This window comes from Callithrix jacchus, chromosome 21 (assembly GCF_049354715.1).
Source record: "Callithrix jacchus isolate 240 chromosome 21, calJac240_pri, whole genome shotgun sequence".
NCBI lineage: Eukaryota > Metazoa > Chordata > Mammalia > Primates > Cebidae > Callithrix > Callithrix jacchus.
The window spans coordinates 31,662,851-31,689,093 of record NC_133522.1 but is presented as its reverse complement, the minus strand read 5'-3'; the positions used below and the strand labels follow the sequence as shown (position 1 = coordinate 31,689,093).

Genomic DNA, 26,243 nt, shown 5'->3' with positions numbered 1-26,243 from the left:
TCAGGTGCATGGTGCAAACTGTCAGTGGATGTACCATTCCATGGTCTGGAGAATGATGGCCCTCTTTTCACAACTCTATTAGGCAGTGCCCAAATGGGAACTCTGTGTGTGGGCTCCAACCCCTCATTTCCCTCTACATTGCCATAGAAGAGGTTCTCTGTTAGGGCTTCACCCCTGCTACAGACTTTTGTCTGGACAGCTACGGGTTTTTATACATCCTCTGAAATCTAGATGGAGGTTCCCAGTGCTCAACTCTTGTCTTCTATGCACTCAGAGTTCCAACACCATGTGGCAGCTGCCAAGGCTTGGGGCTTGCATCCTCTGAAGCAACAGCTGAAGCTGTACTTTGGTCCCTTTTAGCCATGGCTGGAGCTGGAGCAGCTGCACTGCAGGGCCCTATGTCTGGAGGCTGCAAAGAGCAGTGGGGCTCTGGGCTGGCTCAAGAAGCCATTGTGCTCTCCTAGGCCTCTGGGCCTGTAATGGGAGGGACTACCTTGAAGATCTCTGACATGCCCTGGAGACATTTTCCCATTGTCTTGGTTGTTAATCTGCAGCTTATTGGCTTAAATTTCTCCTCAGAAAATGAGTTTTTCATTTTTACCATGTGACCAGACTGCAAATTTTCTAAAACTTTGTGCTCAGCTTCCCTTTTAAATATAAGTTACAATTTCAAACCATCTCTTAATGAACACATAAAACTGAATGCTTTCAGAATAAACCAGAATTGGCCTCTTGAATACTTTGCTGCTTGAAATTTTTTCTGCCTTATACTCTAAATCATCTCTCTCAAATTCAAATTTTCACACATCTCTAGGGCAGAGGCAAAATGCTGCCAGTCTCTTCACTAAAGCATAGCAAGAGTGACCTTTGCTACAGTTCATCTCCATTTGAGACTACCTCGGACTGGATTTCATTGTCCATATCACTTTCAGCATTTTGGTCAAAACCATTCAACAAGCCACAAGGGAATTCCAAACTTTCCCACATTTTCCCATCCTCTTCTGAGCCTTCCCAACTATTCCAACTTCTGCCCATTACTGGTTTCAAAGTTAGTTCCCCATTTTCAGTATCTTTATAGCAGTACACGACTCCAAGTACCAGTTCTATGTATTAGTTCAATTTTACACTACTATAAAGGTACTACCTGAGACTGGGTAATTTATAAACAAAAGAGGTTTTTTTTTTTTTTTTTTTTTTAAGTTTTGAGATTTTTTTATTTGAAGGTAATCTTAATGCTATTAAATTCACAATTGTTATTTAAATACCCAATCCTATTTACCTAAAACACACATTGCAAACACACATATATCTATTCTCTTCACATGTCAGTGCCCATTCATATTATGGTTTGGAAATGGGGAGAATAGATTCCCCTTAAACTGCAAGTCAACAGGTGTTTCTTTACAGTTAACTTTAGCAAAATTCATACAAAATCGTAATTAACAATGATCTTCTTTACTTGTTAACTCACAAGGGAACACCTTCAAAACTGCATTTTGTTAAAGTTTCTGTACTAAAATGTAGAAAAACTGAACTACACAAATATTAAAAAGTTAAAAATTCCTTAATTTTTTATTCCTGGTACCACTACCACAATTTACAGGGCAATATACCTGATGTAATGAAAAGAAAAAGAAAAAGACAAAGCTACAACAGATAAAAGAACTCAGGAATGTACATCTAATTGACACTACATCGCATTAATCAATAGCTGCACTTTTTGCAAACTGTGGCTATGACAGTCCTGAACAAGAAGGGTTTCCTGTTTAAGCTGCAGTAACTTTTCTGACTATGGATCATCGCTCCTTCTGTGGCAGAGTTTTACAGTTCCGCTAATGCATTTGGGACGACTGTCTCAAAGTAACCTGCAGCTTTCCCGACAACTCCTCGCTCTCTCTCCTGCTAAGAACTGTAGCCCTTTTCTGCTGCTTTTAGAATTTTCTGCTACCATATCCACCACTTCCACCACCAGATCCATAACCACCACCATAGGGACTGCCGGAGCTTCTTCCACCGAAACTGCCCCCTTTCATGGGTCCATAATTTGATTGCTGTTGTCCACTATAATTTCCAAAATCATTATAGTTCCCACCACCACCATAGTTACCACCACCAAAATTTCCTCCTTCATTGTAACCATCATATCCTCCACCACCGCCACCATATCCACCACCTTGGTTTCCATATCCTGGTCCACCACCACCATAGCCCCCTCTATTACTATAACCAGGACCACCGCCATAGTTGCCACCATCACCAAATCCATTATATCCACCATCACCTCCTCGATAACTACCTCTGCTGCCACCACCTCCACCACCATAACCTCCTCTTCCACCGAAGTTTCCACCACAGCCAAAATTACCTCCACCACCTCCAAAGTTTCGTCCGTGACCCATAAAATTGCCAGATCCACCTCCACAACCTCTCTGTGATCCAGCAGACTGCATCTCTTGTTTAGGAAGGGCCTTTTTCACTTCACAATTATGCCCATTAATAATGTGGTATTTCTGAACAACAATTTTATCAACTGTATCATGATCATCGAAAGTTACAAAAGCAAATCCTCTCATTTTTCCACTCTGCCTGTCTTTGAAATAAGATTTGAAATAAGATTTGGGTGGGGACCCAGAGCCAAATCATATCAGGCACTTTGATTTTATACTTCTTTCCTTTTGCCTGGAACTCAGACAATGTGTGGAGCTTTCTTCTTCTGACCTGTGGTAGCAAACATATATTAAGGATCACTAATCATAAAGATGGCATGAACTTGAGTTTCTGATGGCATTATGGGGCTTCTTTCTCAGCTCTGCACTAGCTACTGACTTTTCATACATCAGAAAATAAGACCCCAAATGTGTGACTAGCAGGTGAATTCAATTCCTAACTTATAAGAGTTGTGGGGTCAGGGAAGTGTTGGTGGGGCCTTTCTAAAGCCACAACACAATTGTGAGTGAATCTCAATTACTAACTAACAGTACCTCTCAATTGTGAGTGTGCTTATGAATTATAAGGGGACCTTGTTAAATTCTGATTCAGTAGGTGTGGAATGGTGTCTGAGACACTGCATTTCTAATCCTTCTCACGTGATGCTTTTGCTGCTGGTTTGTGAAACCACTTTGGGTAGTAGCAAGGATCTGGAACACCACTTTTCTTCCAGCTGAGCCACCAAACGTTATCAATTTCCAAACGTCAAAATCGATAGGTAAATCGAAAATTTACCCTATTTTCTTGTACCTCAGCTACTTGAAACTTACCTGCTTTGTTTAGTGCATCATTCTATCATATGTAATTGTCATAATACAAAGCAAAAAGAGTTGAAAGAGTAGATCTATCTACTAAAATAAGAACATTTCCAACACCAACTGCAAATCCATAAGGGCCAATTTCAAAGCAAAACAATAGGTAGGTCGCATTCCAAGGTTAATGGAAAGGAAGCTTAAGGGCCTCTCTGTAATGTAATTCTCTGCATAGCCTCATTGTGCACATCCTCTTGAGACAGTAATAGAGGTCTTGGAGCTAGGGTTTTTACTGCATGTCTGCCTTGGGAATATTCAACTTTCCTTTGCTCAATTATATTGAGGACATGTTCTGAATGAGCAGCTAAAGTAATTTCCACTTTTATGATTGCTGGCTACTTATTTGAATATTCCTGTTGCTCTTCTGGAAGTAATGGGCATTTTGAGAGAAAGTAGAGACCAATATCTGCCAGAAACATTAGACAATTAGGAAGAAACAGGTGTCCAAGGAAATCCAGGATTCTGATCTTCCGATAGTTCCTTTCTGTGTCTAAAATGAATGTTACATCCCAGCTGGTCTTACCTGCTCACCATTACCTCAACACAAATGACCCATTCCCACCTTCGTACCTTAGCTCATACTGTTTATTCACCCTCACCCACTAACTTCCCCTACCAGTAATCATTGCTATTCAGTGTGGATACTTATTATATCAGGCTCTGTGTTATATGCAGAATGCAATTTAATTCTCAAGCAATTTTACAAAATAGGTATTATGGACTGCATTTTTGTGTCCCTCCTCAATTCATATGTTGAAACACTAACCCCCAATGGGATGCTGTTAGGAGTTGGAGTCTTTTGGAGGTGATTAGGGTTAGATGAGATCATGAGGGTGGTGTCCCAACTTTTACTCCCTAGGCTTGAGTAGCAATTAGAGACTTAGCAACAAGTAAATCCACAACATATTTCAAATGCTGCAATCCTTTGTATCACTAGGACCTCCTTTGATTTTTCATGAAAGTCATCATTCTATGCCAGTTAATACAAGCACTGAAGGTTGAAATGGAGAAAAATATGATAAAATGTATGTTTTAGATTTGTCTCAGATAGATACTTATCTCCAAAAGCTATGTTTTCACTTCCTTTCTTCCTTGAAAGCCAAATGTTTCCATTATCTTTGATATGTTCAGAGCCAGTAGAATTATGTTTGGTTCTCTAGCCAATGTTTGGACATAAAACTTTCAGATAAAGTTTCTGTAGTGGTAAAGGAAGATATGGAAGCTCTGAAACTGTGCAACATTTTCAAATGAATGAGTCTGACTAATGAAATTTGGTGCATAGTTTAAACAACATTAGTGATAGATGTTGTTTATCACTAATAGTGGGAGGGGATATTAGATATATTTTTGCTAAGTAACAAAACTAATGATAATTTTGTAATGCAAGAGATGTAAACATAAGGAAAAGGAGAGTATTCTTTGTCTTAATTTTTTGCTTCAAATAAAAAACTATTTTGTCATTTTCCCTAAAATATAAACAGTCATTTTTGTTCTAATTGGATAAACAACTTTATGGAAATTTATATAAAAGCACAGAAATATAAATTTCACTTCTTAAAAATAACATCTTTGTAAGTTTATTATTACTAAGCTTATGATCATAATGGAAATGTCAAAGGATGCAGACTGACAAAAAAACTACATTTTGATGCATATACTTTCAGATGTTTCACGGTAATCCTATTTTGTTGCTGATTTGTTTTGCTTTTACATGTTGATCTTTTGTAGTTCATAATGTGATGCTTGGATGTTCCCATTCATGTGTGAGATGTGTCTCACTCAAATGTTGGCACATTACCCATGTGGAAAAAAAAAGTCTTTTACATGTAAATAAATACCTATCTACAACATACTTTTAATTGACCTTACAGCATTTCATTATGTGGCTGTGCCTTAACTTATCACTTTTGCTGGATGTTTAGGTTGCTAGCAATTTTGCTGTTGTATACTGTGCTATAATGACAATTAGGATAGCCTATTTATTCACTTTTTTTTTTTGAGATGGAGTTTCGCTCTTGTACCCAAGCTGGAGTGCAATGGCACAATCTCGGCTCACTGCAACCTCCGCCTCCTGGGTTCAGACAATTCTCCTGCTTCAGCCTCCCAAGTAGCTAGGACTACAGGCATGCACCACCAAGCCCAGCTAATTTTTTGTATTTTTAGTAGAGACGGGGTTTCACCATGTTGACCAGGATGACCTCGATCTCTTGACCTTGTGATCCACCCACCTCGGCCTCCCAAAGTGCTGTTATTCACATTTTAAAATTTATTTTTATGTAGCTACATCTAACATTATTTCCTTAGTATGTTGATATAGAGTTACTGGGTTGAAGATAAGAAGCACCATTAGAATTATTTTCTTAAAAAATAGATGTGGACCGTGGAATACCATACACCCATACAAAAGGATGAGTTCTTGTCCTTTTCAGGGACATAGATGTAACTGGAAACCATAATTCTTAGTAAACTAACACAGGAATAGAAAACCAAACACTGCATTTTCTTACTCATAAGTGGGAGCTGAACAATGAGAACACATGGACACAGGGAGGGGAACATCACACACTGGGGCCTGTTGGGGGGTGAAGGGCTGGGGAGGTATAGCATTAGGAGAAATACCTAATGTAGATGACGGTTGAAGGGGGCAGCAAACCACCTTGGCATGTGTATACCTATGTAACAAGCCTGCACATTCTCCACATGTACCCCAGAACTTAAAGTATAATTTTAAAAAAGTAATATCTACATTAAACTGTTTGTGACTTCATTGGGGGCAGGATTACTATCTTATTGATCTCTGTATTTTTAATCTGATTAAAAAATACTTGATATAAGATGGACATTCAATAACAATTTATTGAATAAATGAATCTAATAAAATACATTACTCCCAAAAAATAGGTATGGAATTTTAGATCAAAAGTGAAGTACGTTATCCTGACTTCTGAAATATATCACCAATTACTCTCCCAAAACTTTTTTGGCTCATGAATGCTTTCATTTTTCTGAAAGCTTACCTACTCTAGGTATTATTTTTGCACAACGAAACCAAGATTTTTAAAAACCAGATTCTTTAAATGGAGGTTAGAATGACAGAAAAAGTAAATAATGATAAATTATAATGACAAAAAATTTGTAATCTGAGCTACTTTAGACTGTTTATACCTTCATTCAAATCCAACTCTCACTATATGTCGTTAAATCAAGCCAGGATCTGATTATATGTATGATTTTGTCAGATTGTAGCATTTAGAAAAATGTTTGGTTGCCTTGTTATTTTGAAATATCATGGTGAATACCATGAAGCAATGAATTTTGCTTCCACATCTTCTATTTATATATTTTCCCAATGTGACAGGTAAAATATTGGAATTTAATAATTTCTCATTGTCTTGCCTTTTGAGTTAGGAATAAGTCGTTTTAAAAATTGTTCAGCAAATTGGGTCTTTTAATGTAAAGTATGATGTATTTATGACCTACTGCTACTTAATAATTACCACAAATTTGGCTACTTAAACCATTCAGATTTATTATCTCACAGTTCTTTAACTCAGAATTCTGGTGAGCTCAGCTGTTTTCTCTGGCCTGAATTTTATAGGCTGAAATCAAGTTGTTGGCAAGCTGGATTAGTATTTGAAGGTTCTGAGGGAGAATCTTCTTCCAACCCCATTCAGGTTGGCCAGGTATTTGGGCTTCAGAGGTGAAGTCTGTTTCCTTGCAGGCTGGGAATGAACAGCCTCTCTCAGGGATGTAAGGTTGCCTGAATTCCTCCATCTCCAGATGAGCTAGTGTGCTTTGAGTCATTCTCACACTTGGAATCTCGTTCACTTCTCCTTCTGTACTGCTTCTGCCTGAAGCTAGAGAAAGTTCTCTGCTTTTAAGGGCTTATGTGATTAGAATGTGATTACCTTGTTAATAAAAGCTACAATTCTTATTTTAAGGCCTATAACCTTAATTACATATTCCAAGACCCTTTTGCCACACAAGGTAACATATTTATTGGTCTCAGGGTTTGGGGTATGAATATTTTGGGGGGCTATTCTGCCATCCTCACTGTATAAAACCTCTGTTATGTGACCTGTCTACCACATTCATCAATTCTAAATCAGGAATATGATTATTATTATTGTCTTTTGGAGCTGAGGGAAAGACTTCACAAATATCTATTATAAGAATTACTTATTATTTATTTATAAATGAACATATCCAAATGTATTGAAAATAGAGTGAACAGTATAAAGTATTCTACATACTCATAACCTGTATGAGTCAGTTGTCACACTGCTATGAAGAAATACCCAAGACTGGATAATTAATAAAGAAAAGAAGTTTAATTAATTCACAGTTCCACATGGCTGGGGAGGCCTCAGAATATTTAGAATCATGTAGAACAAAGGAGAAGTGGGCATGTTATTCATAGGGCAGCAGGAAGGAATGAGTTCAAGCAGGGGAAATGCCAGACACTCATAAAACCATCAGATCTCATGAGATCCACTCACTATCACAAGAACAGCATGGGGGAAACTGCCCCCATAATTCAGTTACCTCCACCTGGTCCCACCTTTCACATGTGGGGATTATGGGGATTACAATTACAGATGAGATAGAGCCAAACCGTTATCACCCAACTTCTAACAATTATGAACAATTTGCCAATCTTAATATATCTATTTGTTCACAGCCTGCTTTTTTGTTTTGGTGTATTTTCAGATGGAAGAAAATATTTTTATCTGTGAAGACTAATTAGACTTTGTATTTTATTAAAGTTCAATATAATACAAATAAAAGAACAAAAGGATAATAATTTAACAAAGTAAAAATAATACTAGTGCTTTCCTTTTGTTTAATGGATGGAAAATAATCTTTGAGGTATTAAAATCTTGCCTGACTTACACAATTCAACATTATCATTCATTGACATTTTGCATTAATGATCTCACAACATAGAATTTCTTAATTTCATTCTTGTGCTGATCTCAAGGGAAAGTTAAAAGTAAGGGAATGGACTCCTTGACTCAGTCCTGGCACACATTAATCTATTTTCTGTGTTTGTATTTTATCTATTCTGGATATATTATGTGAATAGGATAATACAAAAGGTTGTTTAACTTAGCAAAGTATTTTCAGGGTTCATCCATGTTGTAGCAGGTATTAATACTTCATTTTTCTGTCACCAAATAAGAATCCATTGGGCAAATACACCACATTTTATTTGTCCATTTATCAGTTGATGGACAGTTAAAATTTTTCCACTTTTTTGCTATTAGGAATAATGTTGCAATAAACAAATACAAATTTTTGAATATACATTTGGTTTTGTTTCTCTTGACATATGCCTGGGAGTAGAATTATTGAGTCATAGAGTAGCTTATCTGATTAACCTTTTGAAGAACTGCCAAACTAATTTTTAAAGTGGTTGCACCCTTTTACAATTTCTCCTGCAATATATCAGGGTAATCTATACATTTTTAAGGTTACAATGTGTATCTATGCATGGCTTTATATATAATGGACAACTACTGAATATTGTTGAATGAAGCAATGAATGATATCAATGAAAAGTTAAATTCTAATATATAATCTTCTTAAAAGTTAATATTCAATATATACAAAATAAGTACTTAATATACTGAGTTCTACAAATATATGACAAGTGTGTTTTTCTGTAGTAAATCTGAAAATATCTGCCTGTATCAGTCTATTCTCATGCTGCTATGAAAAAATACCTGAGATGGGGTAATTGATAAAGGAAAGAGGTTTAGTTGACTGACAGTTCAGCATGGCTGGGAAGGCCTCAGGAAACTTACAATCATGGCAGAAGTGGAGGCAAACACATCCTTCTTCACATGGTGGCAGGAAAGAGATGTGCAGAGCAAAGTGGGGAAATGCCCCTTATAAGACCATCAGATCTCATGAGAACTCACTCATTATCATGAGAACAGCATGGGGGAACCACCCCCATGAACTAATCACCTCTCACGTGGTCCCTCCCACAATATATGGGGATTACAATTTAGACTACAATTCAAGATGAGATTTTGGGTGGGGACACAGCTAAACATATTACTGCCTATCTTTTCTTGAGCTGCTGTAACAAAATACCCTACATTGGGTAGCTTAGAAACAACGTGTAGGCAAACCCAAAGAAAAACTCTGTGTAAAATAATAAAAATACTGTCTAATTAGTGGAGTTTCCTGTGTGACCAGTCATTTTGTTTGGTATTTTGATCTTTCTCCTCAGGCAGCTGGTGTACTTTATGTGCCTGATGATCATTGGTTGGCCACTCATAATCAAGAGAAGAGGACTGGCTTGCTAGTGTAGTTCCCCCTTCCTGGTGCAGTGGTGATGTGATGGCAAACTCTCTGTGTGTGTGGTAGAGTTGAGTGGGAACTGACATGCCTCACTTCAGGATGAAAAGGAGCAGGCTGCCACGTTGTGGGTCTCAAAATTCCGGATGCAGAGAGATTTACTATGGGCATCAATATTCACCTTCAAAACATTAGCTTACCTAGACATTCAGTTTATAAAGAAAAGGCTTTTTTTTGGTTTCATTTTTACCTAGGAGACAGAAGCACATGACTCAGAATGGGGTGGAAGAAGCTGATGAAGGTGGTCACGTGGGTTAGTATTCTTTCTAGAACACCTGCACCATAATCAGTGTACCTTTTTCTTGCTTCTTAGGAAACTAAAACTGAATCCCTGGGATGCCGTAGGGATAATGGTCATTTAATTGTCTTCTAAATAGGCATATTGTGAGAGAAATGGGGGGCTTCTATTAATTATTCTAGAAAAATAAGTTAAAGACTTCCCTAGAAAATCATGATACAAGATGTTTCATCTGTATGAAACATATAGATGTTTTCAGATACTTAGCAATTTACTCAAATTTTTCCTGCCTGTTTTATTAACCCACTTACATTTGTTGTTTTACAACATCTTTCAGAAATATGTTGACATTTCTTATTTGTTGGTAAAGTATGCACACACACCTTCATTTCCCTATGACATAATCTTTTGTATATGACTTTGTTCTATTTTATACTTGTATCTTTTTTTTAATCAGTAGGGTTTTGTGAGGTATCAGAGAAAAATATGTGTGCAAAATTATATCTATAATTGACAGAATTTTAAAGAAAATGAATTTAACTTTGGTATTTGTGGATTTAATTGATGCCACCAGTGAGGTTGCATTAATTATGATTTATGATAAAGTTAGGATGTGACAAAAGTGAATATTTATTAAATATACCATGTTGATAGTTAGAATTAGAACCAGAATATATGCTCTCTAGGTAGAGAAAAAGACTTTAAGCAAGATTAAAGCACTTGTATAGCATTTGTATAAAAATGAATTTTGCTAACATAACCAAATTGGGCATGAGATCAGTACCAAATAATGAATAGTCTGAGTTGCAAAACATTTTAAAAGAAATCAAATTTTAAGCTTTTACATGTGCACTTCATTGCTCTCTGAGATCATTTGGATAGCAGAGGAAAAGACATTTCAGGACAAGGGTATATGAAGTGTAATACTCTGAGCAAGAGGCTCACCTGCTCTGTTCAAAGAACAGTGATGAGTGATGAGGCCAGTTTAGTCAAAGTGAAATGAATAAGGGAGGTGGGAGGAGGGAGGGTAGTCAGAGAAGTAATGGGGCCAGCTCATGTAGGTCCTGGTATACCATGGTAAGGATTCTTAGTTTTCATTCCGAATGAGATAGAAAGCAATTGAAATGTTGTGAATAGAGGAGTGAGATTGTGTTTTTATGGAATCTCTACATCTGCTCTTTGGAGAATATGCTCAAACTGGACAAACTTAAGAAACAGTAGGTCAGGTAGGAGGTAATTGCAATAATACAACTAAAAATTATTATGTCTCGGACCAAATTGATGTTTTGTAATGAACAACCAAATTCTGGATATATTTTAAAGATAGAGAAAGTAGGGTGCACTGAGAAATTTGTGTAGATAAGGAAAGACATACAGAATGGTGCCCAGATTTACATGTTCTAGTTAGATATGAGTTGTATGAGGACAGGAGTCATATATGCTTGTTCAGTATTTTATAGTTCATGGACAGCAGTAAGTACTGAATAACAAAACATTCATGTAGGACACCGTATCAAAATTTGTATATAAAGCAGAGATTCCCTCTTTTCTAGGCTACCAAATTCTTGATCTTTCTGAAAGTCTTTTTTCTCAGGTACAGGGATGGAAGATGTATGGATTCTTTCTTTTTGGATCCAGGGGCTTCTTCCGAATGTCCTGTCATTCTCACACTGGTGGCTCTTGCCCTACAGGGCAGTGGTTGGTTATTCTTTACCTTTCTAGATCATGCCGGGAAAGGTGTGTAGACCAGCTTCCTCTGTTTCCTCCAAGACTCAGACCACTCAAAGTACATGTTCATTCTCAGAGAGGAAGAGAGGTTATATCCCATTTTCTCAGAATCTAACACATTTTCCCACTTTTTTTTTGAAAGAGTCTTTTTATTTTGAAAGAGTGACTTTTGATCTCAAGGAAACTCTCGTAACATGAGTCTTCAGAGCCCTTGATTTGGCACTACCTGTAGCACAGAGCACCCCAATCAAGGGCATGAGTCATTTTAATCCTTTTACTCTGGCAATTTTCTGTTATGGGTAGAACACAATTATTTCCTTGGTGGTGCCTAGAAACAGTGTATGTTGACCTAGTTACAAACATTCTTTACATACAAAAATACTGTACAGTGTGGAAAAATGTATTTGAACATATTTTAGAGTAAAATGATATAATAAAACATAAACCACAAAATTCTTCTTTCAAAGTTTTTGCCACAGGGAAAGGTGATGAATCCAATTAATAAAGCTCATGATTATCAATAAAAAAGTATATAAAGGATAACAATAAAATTTTGAGTTTTAGTTTTCAAAAGTTCATTTAGCTGGTTGTAGTGGCTCACGCCTGTAATTCCAGCACTTTGGGAGGCCGAGGCGGGTGGATCATGAGGTCAAGAGATCTAGACTATCCTGATCCTGGTAAACATAAATAAGGCTTTCTGACATATTTTTCATCACCATCTCTCCAACAACTTTAAAATCTGTCACAAGGATAAATGAACTTTTGATTGTTTTTTGTTTGTTTTTTTTGAGACGGAGTTTCGCTCTTGTTACCCAGGCTGGAGTGCAATGGCGCGAACTCGAGGCTCACCGCAACCTCAGCCTCCTGAGTTCAGGCAATTCTCCTGCCTCAGTCTCCTGAGTAGCTGGGATTACAGGCACGCACCACCATGCCCAGCTAATTTTTTTTGTATTTTTAGTAGAGACGGGGTTTCACCATGTTGACCAGGATGGTCTCGATCTCTTGACCTCGTGATCCACCCACCTCGGCCTTCCAAAGTGCTGGGATTACAGGCTTGAGCCACCGCGCCCGGCCCGCTTATGTGATTTTTAAAGCAATCTTTGATGAAATCTAAGAAAATGAGGCTAAAATGTTTCTCAAACTTTATCACAGCTAATCAAACTTACAGTCAAATAAGATGCAGGCTGAGTAAAAGTTTCCACATAGAACAAAATCTTTTTTTGTTGTTAAATGTGACTTATGTATGGCACATTTTAATATTTTTTTCTAATTTCCCTACTTTGTTACATTCTATTCTCAAGCCTTTGGGTTACTCCTTATTCTTAAATTCATACATGCCGTGTATTGTGCTATAATTCATTCTTGGATGATGACTATATTGATTACATTACAGAATGATTTGAAAAAAGTAATTTTTTTTCTCATTTATTGTCATTAAACCCATCAAAAGCATTAGATTTGTCATGGGGTTTCTGACTGTTTTAGTCTGATAGGGCAGTCATAACAAAATACCATAGGCTGGTTGACTTGAACAAGAGAAATTTACTTTCTCACAGTTTGAAGGCTGTGAAGTCCAAGATCAAGGTTCCAGCCAGTTGAGTTCCTGGTGGGAGCCTGCTTCTTCACTTGCAGATGGCCGCTTTCTCCCTATGTGCTCACATTTCCTCTCTTCAGGTGCATGTTCTTGGAGAGAAGGAGAGAGGTTTCTCTCTCTTCCTCTTCATATAAGCCACTGTACTATCAGATTAGGACCCCATCCTTATGACCTTATTTAACCTTAATTACCTCCTAAAGACCCTATCTCCAGATACAGTCATATAAGGCATTAGGGCTCCAACATATGAATTTTGGGCTTCAACATATGAATTGAACACAGTCCAGCTCAATGCACTGATCTGTCCACAGATCTGTGTCAGTATTTCCAGTGGTTTATCATGCTGATGGTGTTTCAGTTTCTGCAATCAACATTTACAGAACTATACTGACACTTTGCCAGATATGGGGCATATACTCTGTACCTGACACTATGCTAGATTTGGGGCATATAGAAATATGTAAAAGAGATTGCTGATTTTAAGTTTATAGTCTGATAGTCAAGGTTGAATATATATATCCACAAATGTCATTATTAGTTCTGAAATAAGTAGTATCAAATAGGCTAAAAGTAAAATCACAGTTAATACACTTTTAAAACCCACTCTGATATCAATACCACTATTAGACCTTTCCAAGGCTGTCTTGTGGTTAATTTCTTAAGTTAGGTGGTAAAAGTTCAGGAGATACCTGGAGTATATAAGCATTGAGCCTAGCTCTGTTCTGCCAGCTTCCTTGGTATTATTGTGACGACTAGGTTTTAAAACTGTTTCTATGTGTGTTTGTTCTTTTGTTTATTTCAGTCGGTGGACCCACCTTTTCCTTTTTACACTGGTATGTTGATGGCCTTTCCTTGTAATAACAGTTGACATAATTCTGTTGAACTGAAAGAAAACACTACTAAGAAAAAAAAAAACACTACTAAGGAAAACACTGGATCTTTCCAACTTTCTTAGACCTCTGTCTAGAGGAATGTAGGTTTCAAGCCAGGGTCAAGTACAGAAAGAGATACAAGTGTACAACCAAATAGTTTTGGCAAATGTTCAAACCAGCAATAATAATAACCATTGCTGGCAAATAGTCAAAGATATGAGCATTCCCTTACTTTTATGAGAGAAGCCTGAATTCCTCAATTTGTTTTGGAAAATAAATCTAGCAGCAACTATATGAATAAAACATCTATACATTATACAGCAATTTAAATTATTGAATTCTAACATATTAAAATCACACTTGATAAAGAACATATATAGGCATAATACTATTTGTATAATTGTAGTGACAGTAAATCATAAGCTGTCTGAATGTCCATCAATGAGTAACTGGTTAAATCATGGCACTTGTGCATGTTCATGCACATACACAGGCAACAGAAAATGATGCAGCTCTTAAGGAGAGTTATATTTATTTGTATTGGGACATATAAATGGTCCCAAATGGGAGGGATGCTCACAATACAGAGAGAGATTTAGAAAAGCAAAATCAGAGTAAAATGAATAATACCAATACATTTAAACTATCAAAACCTAAAAACATGGGACTGGTTGCAGTGGCTGACACCTGTAATCCCAGCACTTTGGGAGGCCAAGTCAGGCAGATCACTTTAGGTCAAGAGTTCGAGACCAGCTTGACCAACACGGTGAAATATGTCTCTACTAAAAATATGAAAATTAGCAGGGTGTGGTGGCACATGCTTGTAGTCCCAGCTACTCTGGAGGCAGAGGTTGCAGTGAGCCAAGATTGTGCCACTGCACTTCAGCCTGGGTGACAGAGTGACTCTATCTCAAAACAACAAACAAACAAACAAACAAACAAACAAACAAACAAAAAACATCCCAAAACAGCTTATGTGCTTGACCAAAGAGAAAATAGGGTCAAGTATACACCCAGTTCTTCACATTTTTAAACTAAGGGAGGTATGGGAGGATTTTTGACTTTTCACTCATTTGTATATTCACTTATTATATCAGAAATGGAAAGGCACAGGGAAGAAAAGAAGAGGTGGAACACCATTTTGTTGTTGGATGTTGGGTGAGAGAAAGGCTGGACACCAATATGACAGCCAGATTCATTCCACTCCCCTAAATAGAAACCAGTGAGTGTCTCTGATTTTTTAAACACAGAGATTTGGAGGAGGATGGTGACTGAGGAGAAAGAAAATGTGGGCCAAGTCATGTGCAGTTATTGACAGGCCCCTCCCCTGTACAGTTGTCTTTTATGTTGCCAGGGCACCTCTCTCCTTTTGTTCAGGGGATGTTCTGCCCATACTTGTGCCAAGTTCCTAAGGGGGGCAGGATGAGGCAGTAAAGGATATTGATGAAAGAGAGTGCATCTACTCCAGGTATAACCAGAAACTTTCAGATGAGCCAAGCAATTCACCAAATGTTCAGGCTTCCCTTGCTTCCTCCATCCACAGAATCAAGCACCAACCTTCATGTGGGGGTGTCACTGTCCAAAGATTTGCTAGGAGAATAATATGGTGGGATAATATTTGAGGTTTTTAATCTATGCTTTTTATTTTCTCTATACATGTTTTCTTTACCTGTTCCTCCTCATTCAGGAAGGTAACTGGCCCTAGAAAGTGTGAGACAGGTAATGTTTTTGTCTGCTAATTTTGAGTTACTGAAATCTGAAGAAGTCAAACAACGTATCCAGAAAAGGAAAACTTGAGGATTTGTGGGCCTAGGTGACATGTCTTGGCCAGAGATAGAATGGGAGGTGAATTTTCTGAGATAGAAAGAGATCTTCATGGGAACAGGGGAGTATAGGGAAGAGGAGAGAGGAATGTCAGTGGGAGCAAGTAGATGGAGTCAGTGACCTAACTTTCAAATACATGAAGAAAGGGATGGAAAGATCCTAAACAGAAAGTGGATGCTTAGTATTGAGGCAGATGAAACTAAGAGGAGCCATTTTCCCAATGACAGACATTTTGGAATTACAAAAAAATGCTGCAGGGAGCATACTCATATCCCTGTGCTAAAGTGTTTCTGGATTTTATGCTTTAGAAGTTGACTTGCTGAGTCCTGAAGTTCCAACTTTACTAGATATTGCAAAAATGCTTTCCAAATCATACCAGTGTACTCTTTCAACCTCATATTTTTCTTCTCAAATGTATGTTACACTGCCAATAGTAAAATGTCAATATTCATTAATTATCAGTAATTAACATTAAGAATTTGTAAGTTTCCTGTCTCCCCTACTTCCTTACCACTACTTGTCATTGCCAGACTTTTGAAAAATTTCCAGTCTGATGGACATGAAAGAGTATCTTGTCTTAATTTGCATGTTTCTATTACCAGCAAGTGACAGCTTTTTTCCACATATCTTTCTTGGCCATATGGAACTTCTCTTCTGTGAACTGAAGGTTTATGTTTATCTATTTACTGGACTTTTTTAGTTTCCTCATTTATAGGAATTTTTTAATATTCTAGATTGCAACTATTTTTCAAATGCCTTATAAATATCTTCTGTCGCTTGCCTTTTAACTTGATTAAAAGTGTTGAATATATAAAAATTTTACTAATATCATTAATTTTATTAATTGTTTTAGTTTGTACATAACGGTTTTCTCTGTTATTTCTTTATTTCAACAGATTCAATTTTTTAAAAATTGTACTGTAAATTCTGGTGTACATGTGCAGATCTTGCAGGATTGTTGCATAGGTACACACATGCCATGGTGATTTGCTGTCTCCATCCCCCTGTCACCTACAGCAGGCATTTCTTCCAGTGTTATCCCTCCCAACCTACCCACCCCCTGCTGTCCCTCCCCTAGCTCCACACCCCCCAACATACCCCAGTGTGTGATATACCCCTCCCTGTGCCAATGTATTCTCATTGTTCAACACCCACTTATGAGAAAGAACATGAAGTGTTTGGTTTTCTGTTCTTGTGTCAGTTTTCTGAGAATTATGGTTTCTAGATTCATCCATGTCCCTACAAAGGACACAAACTCATTATTTTTTATGGATGCATAGTTTTCCATGGTGTATATGTGCCATATTTTCTTTATCCAGTCTATCATTGATAGGCATTTAGATTGGTTCTAGGTCTTTACTATTATAAACAGTGCCACAATGAACGTATGTGTGCATGTGTCTTTATATACAATGATTTATAATCCTTTAGGCATATACTCAGTAATGGGATTGCTGGGTCAAATGGAATTTCTATTTCTAGGTCCTTGAGGAATAGCCACACTGTCTTCCACAATGGTTGAACTAATTTACAGTCCCACCAACAGTGTAAAAGTGTTCCTATTTCTTGATATCCTCTCCAGCATCTGTTGTCTCCAGATTTTTTAATGATCACCATTCTAACTGGCATGAGATGGTATCTCAATGTGGTTTTGATTTGCACTTTTCTAATGATCAGTGATGATAAGCATTTTTTCATATGTATGTTGGCCTCATATATGTCTTCTTTTGAAAAGTGTCTGTTCATATCCTTTGCCCACTTTTGAATGTTTTTTTTTTCTTGTAAATCTGTTGTAGTTCTTTGTAGATTCTGGATATTAGACTTTTGTCAGATGTGTAGATTGCAAAAAATTTTCCCTTTCTGTTGGTTGCTGATTCACTCTAATGATTGTTTCTTTTGCTGTGCATAAACTCTTAAGTTTAATTAGATCCCATTTATCTATTTTGGCTTTTGTTGCCATTGCTTTTGGTGTTTTAGTTATGAAGTCCTTGCCTATGCCTATGTCCTGAATGGTATCGCCTAGGTTTTATTCTAGGATATTTATGGTATTAGATCTTATGTTTAAATCTTTAATCCATCTGGAGTTAATTTTAGTTTAAGGTGTAAGGAAGGGGTTCAGTTTGTGCTTTCTGCACATGGCTAACTAGTTTTCCCAACACCATTTATTAAACAGGGAATTATTTCCCGATTGCTTGTTTTTGTCAGGTTTGTCAAAGAGCAGGTGGTTGCAGATGTGTGGTGTTGCTTCCAAATCCTCTGTTCTGTTTCACTTGTCTATATCTCTGTTTTGGTACCAGTACCATGCTGTTTTGATTACTGAAGCCTTGTAGTATAGTTTGAAGTCAGGTAGCGTGATGCCTACAGCTTTTTTCTTTTTGCTTAGGAGTGTCTTGGCTCTGCGGGCTCTCTTTTGGTTCCAAAGGAAGTTTAAAGTGTTTTCTTCTAGTTCTGTGAAGAAGATCAGTGGTAGCTTGATGAGGATAGCATTGAATCATATGAAGTTTAAAGTGTTTATTTTCTAGTTCTGTGAAGAAGATCAGTGGTAGCTTGATGAGGATAGCATTGAATCATATGAAGTTTAAAGTGTTTATTTTCTAGTTCTGTGAAGAAGATCAGTGGTAGCTTGATGAGGATAGCATTGAATCATATGAAGTTTAAAGTGTTTTTTTTCTAGTTCTGTGAAGAAGATCAGTGGTAGCTTGATGAGGATAGCATTGAATCTGTAAATTACTTTGGGCAGTATGGCTATTTTCTTTTTCTTTTTTTTTGAGACAGAGTTTCGCTCTTGTTACCCAGGCTGGAGTGCAATGGCGTGATCTTGGCTCATGGCAACCTCCGCCTCCTGAGTTCAGGCAATTCTCCTGCCTCAGCCTCCTGAGTAGCTGGGATTACAGGCACGTGCCACCATGCCCAGCTAATTTTTCTGTGTTTTTAGTAGAGACGGAGTTTCACAATGTTGACCAGGATGGTCTCGATCTCTTGACCTCATGATCCACCCGCCTCGGCCTCCCAAAGTGCTGGGATTACAGGCATGAGCCACTGCGCCCAGCTGACTATTTTCATGATATTGATTCTTCCTAACCATGAGCATGGGATGTTTTTCCATCTGTTTGTTTCCTCTCTTATTTCCTTGAGCAATGGTTTGTAGTTCTCCTTGAAGAGGTCCTTTACATCCTTTGTTAGTTGTATTCCTAGGTATTTTATTCTCTTTGTAGCAGTTGTAAATGGGAGTTCTCTCTTTATTTGGCTGTCTGTTTGTCTGTTATTGGTGTATAGGAATGCTTGTGATTTCTGCACATTGATTTTGTATCCTGAGACTTTGCTAAGTTGTTTATCAGCTTAAGGAGATTTTGGTCTGAGTTGATGGGGTCTTCTAAATATACAATCATGTCATCTGCAAATAGAGACAACTTGACTTCCTCTTTTCCTAATTGAATACCCTTTATTTCTTTTACTTGCCTGATTGCTCTGGCTAGAACTTCCAATACTATATTGAATAGCAGTAGTGAGAGAGGGCATTCTTGTCTAGTGCCAGATTTCAAAGGGAATGCTTCCAGTTTTTGCCCATTCAGTATGATATTGGCTGTGGGTCTGTGGTAAATAGCTTTTATTATTTTGATGTACGTTCCATCAGTACCTATTTTATTGGGGGTTTTGAGCATAAAGGTCTTTTGAATTTTGTTGAAGGCCTTCTCTGCATCTATTGAGATAATCATGTGGTTTTTGTCTTTGGTTCTGTTTATGTGATGGATTATGTTTATAGACTTGCTTATGATGATCCCCAGGATGAAGCCTACATGTTTGTGATGGATAAGCTTTTTGATATGCTGTTGCATTTGGTTTGCCAGTATTTTATTGAAGAGTTTTGAATCTATGTTCATCATGGATCTTGGCCTGAAGTTTTCTTTTTTAGTTGAGTCTCTGCGGGTTTTGGTATCCAGATGATGTTGTTCTCATAAAATGAGTTAGGGAGGATTCCCTCTTTTTGTATCATTTGGAATAGTTTCAGAAGGAATGGTACCAGCTCCATTTTGCACATCTGGTAGAATTCAGCTGTGAACCTGTATGAAACTCGACTTTTTTTTTTCGTTGATAGGCTATTAATGGCTGCCTCAACTTCAGCCCTTGTTATTGGTCTATTCAGGGTTTTGACTTCTATTTAGTCTTGGGAAGGTGCAAGTGTTTAGGAATTTATCAATTTCTTCCAGATTTACTGGTTTATTTGCATAGAGTTGTTTGTAGTAATCTCTGATGGTAGTCTGTATTTCTGTGGAATTGGTGGTGATATCCCCTTTATCGTTTTTTATTGCATCTGTTTGATTCTTCTCTTTTTTCTTTTTTATTAGTCTAGCTAGTGGTCTATTTGTTGATCTTTCCAAAAAAAAAAAACTGCTCCTGGATTTACTGATTTTGTTGAAGGTTTTTTTGTGTCTCTATCTCCTTCAGTTCTACTCTGATCTTAGTTATTTCTTGTCTTCTGCTAGCTTTTGAGTTTTTTTTTTTTTTATCTTGCTCCTCTAGCTCTTTCAATTTTGATGATAGAGTGTCAATTTTAGATCTTTCCTTGCTTCTCATATGGGTCTCCTGAATACAGCATGCTGATCAATCTTGATTTTTTAAGAGTCCATTAAAATTTTTAAGAGCAGTTTGCCAGTCTGTGTCTTTTGATTGGGGCACTTAGGCCATTTACATTTAACGTTAATATTGTTATGTTTAAATTTGATCCTGCCATTTTGATACTAGCTGGTTATTTTGGCCATTACTTCACACAGTTTCTTCATTGTTTTGTTGGTCTTTACCATTTGGTATGTTTTTGCAGTGGCTGGTACTGGTTTTTCCTTTCTGTATTTAGTGCTTCCTTCAGGAGCTCTGGTAAGGCAGGTCTGGTGGCAATGAAATCTCTCAGCAATTGCTTGTCTGTAAAGGATTTTATTTCTCCTTCACTTATGAAGCTTAGTTTGGCTTGATATGAAATTCTGGTTGAAAGTTCTTTTCTTTAATGATATTAAACATTGGCCTTCACTTTCTTCTGGCTTGTAGGGTTTCTGTTGAGAGATCCACTGTGATTCTGATTGGCTTCCCTTTGTGGGGGACCTGACCTTTCTCTCTGGCTGCCCTCAGCATTTTTTCCTTTGTTTTTAACCTTGGTGAATCTGATGATTATGCACCTTGGGATTGCTCTTCTTGAGGAGTATCTTTGTGGTGTTCTCTGTATTTCCTGTATTTGAATGTTGGTCTCTTTTTCTAGGTTGGGGAAGTTCTCCTGCCTAATATGCTGAAGAGTGTTTTCCAGCTTGGATTCATTCTCCCCATCACATTCACGTACACCAATCAAGCATAGATTAAGTCTTTTCACATAATCCCATATTTCTTGGAGGCTTTGTTCATTTCTTTTCACTTTTTTTTTCTCTATTCTTGCTTTTTCATTTTATTTCATTGAGTTGATCTTCAATCTCTGATAGTCTTTCTTCTGCTTGATTGATTCAGCTATTGAAACTTGTGTGTGCTTCACGAAGTTCTTGTGCTATGTTTTACAGCTGCACTGTTATTTATATTCTTCTCTAAGCTGGTTATTCTAGTTATCATTTCATCTAACCTTTTTTCAAGGTTTTTACTTTCTTTTCATTTGCTTATAACATGTTCCTTTAGCTCAGAGAAGTTTGGTATTACCCACCTTCTGAAGCCTGCTTCTGTCAATTTGTCAAACTCATTCTCCATCCTGTTTTGTTCCCATGCTGGTGAGGAGTTCTGATCCCTTGGAGGAGGAGAGGCATTCTGGTCTTTGCAGATTTCATCTTTTTTGCACTGGTTTCTTTCCATCTTCATTGGTTTATCTACCTTTGGTCTTTTAAGTTGGTGATTTCAGATGGGGTTTCTGAGTGGACATCCTTTCTGTTGATGTTGAAGCTATTTCTTTCTGTTTTTTAGTTTTCCTTCTAATAGTCAGTTCCCTATACTATATGAGGCTTTTGTTCTGTTTTGTTTATATTATACAGGGTTCAGGGAGCTGCTTGAGGAGGCAGTCTGACCCCTTGTCTGCCTGCAGAGGCACTGCTGGGCTCCCTCAGACTCAGCCCAGCTGCCATGTAGGCTTCCTCTGGCTCTTTTTTACACAGCTGAGATTAGACCTGCCTTTGCAATTGTGGATGCTCTTCCCCCCATGGAGCTTGATTGTCCCAGGTCAAGCTTGATCTGATGTGCTGACTGTGAAACTCTGAAGTGAGAGGGCTTCAGTTTGCTGGTCTTTGTCGGGGTGGTACCTGCTAAGCTGTATCACCTGTCTCCCTGCTTTCAGCTCTCCCTTTTTCTGTTGGGTGGGTAGATCTGTCCTGCAGGCAGCCTTAGTGCTAGCTAAAACCTCTGCCCAGTTCTCTGCTGATGACTTGCAGCACTGGGCCAGCTGGAGATGTAGCTCAGATCTGCACTGGCAACTGGCAGTGCTTCTCAGCCCAGCAGTATTCTCCCTGACTGTGGGTTTCAAAGGGTATGGGAGAAGCACAGTATCTGAACTGGAGTGCAGAGGGGGTAAAGTCCCTGATCCTCCGGTCAGTTGCACTTCCTGGGTGGGGCAGTGCCCCACCCTGCCTCAGTTTGCCCTCCCTGGGCTACACCCACTGTCCAACCAGTCCCATTGAAATGAACCTGGTACCTTGGTTGGAAATGCAGAGTTCACTCATCTTCTGTGTTTCTCTCACTGGGAGCTGAGATTTGGAGCTGTTTTCATTAGTCCATCTTGACAGAAGTCCACTCAATTTTTTAAGAGCAGTTTTAGGTTCATAGTAAAATAGAGTAGAAGAAACATAGATTTCCCTTATACCTACCTCCTTTGCATTGGCATAATTTCCTTCATTGTCAATATCCCACACCAGAATGGTATATTTGTTACAATTGATTAACTTTTATATATTTTGATAAACCTTTTATTTCTTTAATGGTATGAGATAGTCTCCTACAATTTTCTCCTAATACTGTTAAGGGTTGCTTTTAGTCTCTAAGTTCTTTAATCCATGTGGACTTTCTCTTGGTGTATAGAATGAGGAGAGACCTAATTTTCTGATACATTTCAAAATCTATTTCTAAATTACATGTGGTCAGACCATCCCACTGGCAGATTCACCTGGGTCCCCACTGAAAGATTCAGGATAACAAAGCAGTTCATAGCAGGCATCAAGTCAGGACATTGTGGGTTTATCACTGGACTCATCGATAAGTCTCAGAAACCAAAGAACAGGCCACAGTATTACCAGGATTAGTGAGTGGCATGACTTTTGTGGATTCTTTTATGTCAGGGTTGTTGGCTTATTAGGCAAAGGGGACATTCAGATTGAAAAGAGATATAGCTGGCCTGTCCTTACAACTGGATATTAGGATCTCTCAAAACAACTGACAGAGTAGCAACCATAGCAGCAAATATGGCAGAACAAACACAGCCAAAATGTTTTCCAAGCAAATGTAAATAGACAGCTTTTAGGAGAATATATCCTGGGAAAGGCTTCCTCTCTGTAGTATCATTAGTTTATTCCATGTATACCATAACGTTTTTAAGTTCTAAAAAATTTTTAATGTACTAGAGAGAAGGAAAAAATTATTTTTAATCGTTTGGTTGGAAAAATGAGATTTATATGTATTCTCTCCCTCAAAAAGTAATCAATTTTAATAATGATTTTTTGAGACATAATCTCACCCTGTCCGCAGGCTAGAGTGCAGTGGCACCATCTCAGAGCTGGGATTACAGGTGGGTGCCAACGTGCCCAGGTAATTTTTGTATTTTTATTAGAGATGGGGTTTCACCATGTTGGCCAGGCTGGTCTAGAATTCCAGGCCTCAAGTGATTTGCCTGCCTTGACCTCCCATTTGGGATTACAGGTGTGAGCCACTGTGTCCAGCTCAATTTTAATAATTTGAGTAGGGATCATATTTTTTTTTCTATAAAAATTCTTCCTTATAAGTTAAACAACGACATGGGATTTCATGGCTATTTTGGTATTTATATAACTCTTTAAGGAAAATAAAACTTTAGTTATATAAATAACCTTGAGTTATATAGTTATAATGGCATTACGTGCTCTAAAGTAAAATCTCAATGTCCATTGTCTCACTTATCATAATTTAAAAGTATAATCCAGAATCCAGTTTGTAATTTCCAAGATGACTGTCACTGTAAGCATTTGAAACGTAGTTGATCTTTGTAAAAAATTTTTTTTAATGAAAATAATTCTCTGGGAATATCCCACGCCTATTCTAAATTCCCCGGTTGGTATAGGTAATTTTTCTTATTCTTCCGCAACACATGGTATTCTTTCTATGAATGACATCAGTTTGGAAATACCCCATGGTTTTCTGAGTTATAAATGGGTATCTCAGTATGAACTCCTGATTATATTATGATTCATACTTTCACTTCTGGTTTTTTTACACTATCATTTTGAAAAAGTGAAAATGAAACTGTGTCTCACTGGCCAACAGTTCACAAGGTAGAGAGAAAAGCAAGGTTTAATGGGATGATTTCCAAAATATTGAAGAATTGTTATCTGAGAATATTATAAAAGCCATTTTTAAAAAATGGTACAAGATTATATTTCAATATACAAGTTCTGTATAACCAAAAATTAAAACACCACAGTAAAATGAATGAGAAAAAGCATATTTGCAATTCTAGACAAAGTATTAACTTCTTTAATCATAAATGAACTCTTCAGAAATCAGTACAAAGATACTAACATTATAAGGGAAATGAAAATAAAAGGAACAGAGGAAAATGGAATGGTACAAATGAGTTATAAGGCTATATGAGTATGGTACAGTTAACATTAAAAGCTTAGAAAGTAATTGTATTATAAATTACATTATTGATTCTTAAAAATATTGATATCTGATGTTTGACAGCTTTAGGAAATGAAGAATTCTGAAATATTTGGGAAACTTATTCTAGTCATGGAGAGTTTACTGAAAAATGTAGATTTTTGCATAAACTTGACCTCAGCAATTCCAAACCATAGGAGTCACTCCAACAAAGTAGTTAGATACACACCCCCCCCACACACATACATGTTTACTACATAGAATATGTGTAAGTAATATATAATCTCCCAAGAAACTACTTATTTGTCAACTGGTTTATGAAATAATAAACTGGGGGGTAGAAACAGAGAAAAGGTACTTAAGTAAAAATACTACGTCTCACAAAAAAGCCATTTATTAAGGAAAAGCAATGTAGCTGGAATCAGAACAAAAAAAATGTTCTTTGAGAGTTTCTCTGGAATGTGACAGTGACTACTTTCAGAGTTCTGCTCCATATAAGAGCATTGACTATAGTTTCTTCTGGCATTTATTTATTATTTATGATGCTTAAAAATTGTCTTTCTTAATGGAACTAGGTTATGAACCCTAGAATTTTAATTTTAGAATTTGTTCTCTTAATTATTACACTACAGTAGCAATTTGATGATAACTCTAAAGAAAGAAGAAAAGGAAGGAAGGAAGGCATGGAAAGTCCCAGCAGGACTCCAGGTCTGAGTGCATTTATTCATATTGCAAGTTTTCTAAGGGCAGGGGTCACGCCTGCTATGGCTATGTTCTCTGTATCTCAGTTCCTGGCACATAGCAACGCCTGACAAATATTTGTTGAATAAATGAGTACAGTAGCTTAAAAGCAAATTTTTGTACTTGATGCTTTTCTGTAGAAAGCCACAAGAAAAAATTTCATCTGAGGTCTCAGCATTCTAGTAACTGTGAAGTTTTAAGACCTATATGAGCTTCTCTTATGAGAGCCTTAAAGTATTAGTATCATGAGGTATGACGTCTAAGGCTAGATGTCTCAATGACTTCTGATTCTTTTTTAAGCTGGACTTGTAGCTTGGGGATTTTAGCAGGGATTATAAGACCTTCGTAAAGATTAATGTGATTTTAAAAATTATTAGCTGGGTGAGGTGAATCACACTGTAATCTTAGAACTTTTGGAGGCTGAGGAGGTCAGACCCCTTGAGCCCAGGAGTTCGAGACAAGCCTGGGTAACATGGTGAAACCCCATCTCTGCAAAAAATACAAAAATTAGCTGGGTGTGATGGTGCATGCCTGTAGTCTTAGCTACTTGGGAGGCTGAGAGGTGAGAGGATTGCTTGGCCCTGGGAGATGGAGGCTGCAGTGAGTCGTGATTGCACCACTGCACTATGGTTTGGGTGGCATAGCGAGATCCTGTCTCAAAAAAAAAAAGTAAAAAAAAAATCTATTAAGGGTAAATTTACTTTCTTGGGCTGCTTGTCACCAAATGGTTATTCTTAACAAGTAATTATGTCTTGTGGGTCAATATGTGCTTTAAA

The 26,243-nt window shown here is 37.4% G+C and overlaps 1 protein-coding gene and 2 pseudogenes across 2 annotated transcripts in view; 2 read left to right on the top strand and 1 right to left on the bottom strand.

The window, feature by feature from the left end:
- The window catches only part of MRPL39 (mitochondrial ribosomal protein L39), a 201,294-nt gene that overhangs the window by 119,478 nt on the left and 55,573 nt on the right, over positions 1-26,243 (top strand). The window lies entirely within an intron of this gene.
- LOC100896665 (heterogeneous nuclear ribonucleoprotein A3 pseudogene) lies at positions 1,554-2,592 on the bottom strand (annotated as a pseudogene).
- On the top strand, positions 5,017-5,107 carry LOC118150016 (small nucleolar RNA U13; annotated as a pseudogene).